Below are 3,401 nucleotides of genomic sequence, written 5' to 3'. Positions count from 1 at the left end.
TTTACGTACCTTACAAGAAAGAAACATATTCGAGAGTAAAAGTATTCTAAACAAATAGAAATAGCACAAATTCATAGCAATATTGATGTAATTATTGATGATATTTTAGGTATATTTTGGGCTTAACAGCAGCCTTTGAAGAAGAAGAAGAAAATCTCCTCTGGGTTGAGTCCTATCGATGCACCCCCACTTGACGTCGTTATCTCTGAAGACTCACATTTCATGAGAAGTCAAGGCATTGATCTTGAGAAAACCCCCACTGACCAAGATGAAGAAGAACTGGGTAATCTCGAAGGTTAGTTTGATGCTAAGGAGACAGCAGATGTTGAGCAACATGAAACAACCAACACTGAGCTGGTTGAAGAACAAGCTGAGCCAACAGCAAAGGATCATGCTGATCTAGGGGTAACTTCACCTTCTGACTCAATTGACTCTATTCAAGCTGACCCCTCTCCTCCAAAGACTAAGAAATTGAGGAGACTTAAGAAGAAGGCTCATAAATCCCCGGTTATTGACCTTCTGGATGACTCACCTCTATGGGATCCGATCACTGATCTCTCTGACATGCAGTTCAAATTCTTCTCCAATCCCACTGAGTTTTCTCCACCAGAGCAATAACAAAAGCAAGCCTATGTTTCTCAGCCTAAGGAACATGCCGACTCAATTGCTACTCAAGGTCAAGATATACCGAGCAAATCCTCGAAGTCCCTGCCGCTCAAAACATTGAGATAGCAGAGGAAAAACCTGCTCAGGTCAGTGCTGAAACTCCTCAACCTCCTCAAACCAGTCAGCTTCAGCTTGACTCTGAGCAAGTAGATAATTCTGCCGATCACCCTCTTCCACATCCTCAAGTGTAGAATATCGACCTGTCAGCTTCTGCTAGCAATCTGAACTCAAGACCAGCCGCTGATCATGCTGGCACTTCCAATAATAAACGGAACCACACACCTCCTCCATTCGGTTCCACACATATTCCGGCATTTGAGCCAACCATTGATGGATCCTACACTTATCTGCACGCCACTGAGTCTGGTCGAAGAATCATTGACTCAGCTCAAGCCTTACTCCAGGACCTTCATCAATCCAATGTCGAAGCCGTTGGGTCAATTCCTGTTGGGCAAACTCAACTGTCCTCTGTCACTCAGCTTCTCACCGAAATCAAAAGTCTTAAGGATCTTCTGAGTGTTATGACATCTCTCCAGTCTCAACAGCCCAAGCAGGAATCACTTGTAAAGCTGGCTGAACTCCAGCTGACTATGGCAAATCACATGAACTCTTTCCAGGGTCAACTTCAACACCTGTCAGTTGCGAACTCAATTTATGCAACCTCTGATGAGGTTCATCATCTCTTTACCCAGCTTCATTCTGAATAAGCCAGAACCAACGAGCAACTCTCTTCCACCTCCCAATGCTCCATTGAGCAAATTAGTGAGGCTGTCCGTCTACTCAACTTGAGTAAGGAAGAGATGGAAACTGACCAACTCAAGACAAATGAGCTTCTGCAATACTCCCAATCCATCTTCAAACATGCGCGTCACACGAATGCTCAACGTTAGTATTATGACTCGGCTCTGCTTAAGATGTTTCATCAAGCTTATGCCATGCTGACTGACACTATCACCTGGGTTGGGAAGTCTCAAGAATACATTCTGAGTATGCTCAGTGCCTCGGTCAGGGTTCCTGGTTCTGTCTTGGATGATGGTGTTCCTGTCTTTGATGGTCTAAATGAAAGCACGCGAAAGCTTAAGGCATATTCTGTGCGGTTAACTCGTGCTGCTCTCAACAACACCTTCATTCCACCTCCTCCCGATGCTGGAAAAACGGGGGAGAAAGAACAAGATAGAACTCAGCATACAGGAGAAGCATCTGGAAGTCAGCAGAAACAAAAGGGAAAGCCAAAGAGCATTCTGCCCAAGTCAACAAGAAAAAATAACTTGACTAGATTTGCTAGACTTAGCTTTTGAAACTTGTATTCTTTTCCTGATGTATTTTGTTGTGCTGACCATTAATCCAAAACTATGCATGCATCTTTTTTTTATTGACTAATCTTATGTGATGCTTACTTATGTTTTGTGCTAAACATTTAACGTATCTTCATTAAATCAACTGTGTTATTTGTTTACATTGTTTCATGTTTGTCTGCTATGTTGATCTATACGTTGACCTCTTTTATATATCCTCTTAACTAAACCTCATTAAACAAAGATATACTCAGCGAACCCTGATATCTAAATCTTCCGCATAACTTAACTGAGTTAAAAAGAATATGTTCCATGAGTTGACCTATTTCTGAAAAACTGACCTTAGACTTACTTGATTGAACCTTTAAATGTTTAAAGTAAAACTAAGTCAGTAGCTCAACCCCTATGGGGGAGTATCTTGAGAAAAATAAGGTCAACTATCATGGGGGAGCTCAACACTGAGTTCCTTACTGAATATTTTTGCCAACATCAAAATGGGGGAGTTTGTTGAAACACCTTTCCACATGATTTTGATTTGACAAAATTATTTATGTGAATGATAAAAATATTCTAACACATTAAATTTAAATGCTTTGATTTATTCACACTAATGTGTTTGTTCAATGTTGTGTTAATTGATTTATAAGACATTAAGATAAAAAGCCTAAAGGCCCATAAGAGGAAGTCAAGCCTAAGTCAACAGATCAAGACCTCACGGCCCAGGAAGACAAAACGCAGTCATATCAAGTAAAACACCAGCCCAGCATGAAGAAGGATCGAGAAGCCTTCGACCAAATTGCTTCAAAACGAAGCTGCTGAGTTGTGCGACAAGGTAGTCCGGTCAGCAGCAGAACATAACTAACTTAGAGACAAAGTATTTCTACTTTGGGTAAAGCTCAGAAGACACAGTAAGCTGTCTGGAAGACTTTACTATAAATGTCGAAACATTCTGTTCATCTGACGAAAAGCTGCTGAGCACTGCCGTAGACAGAAGATACAAGAATCTCATTGGCCAACGACACTAAGCACGTCCTGAGTGAAAGCGACAGGAAGCCGTTAGCCTCCAACAGTTATTTCAAAATTTGAAATCACCGGTGCTTGAAGTGTCACTATAAAAAGGCCTTTCAAATGCTTCATTCAATGAGATCTTCAATCAAGTCGAAACGCTGACCAAATTCATACTTGAAGTTCTGTGAGAAAAGCAAAGCAAATCTTACACCAATTCCAATCATTGTGTAAAAGTCTAGAGTGATTTTATTCATCTAAAGTGTCTTAGCAATTTTTTGTTTAGGACAAACACTTATCATTTCTAGAAGAATAGAAAGGAGAAGCTAAGTACTCGGTTATAGTACTCAGTGGTAGTTATAGGAGTTAGTAGAGGAATAGAGGAAGGTACTCTTGTATACTCAGCTTCTGTTGTAAAAGGTTTCGTGCTCTACC

Source organism: Euphorbia lathyris, chromosome 8, assembly GCF_963576675.1.
Source record: "Euphorbia lathyris chromosome 8, ddEupLath1.1, whole genome shotgun sequence".
Lineage (NCBI taxonomy): Eukaryota > Viridiplantae > Streptophyta > Magnoliopsida > Malpighiales > Euphorbiaceae > Euphorbia > Euphorbia lathyris.
The sequence above is the reverse complement of the archived record's forward strand: the minus strand, read 5'-3'. Positions refer to the sequence as shown.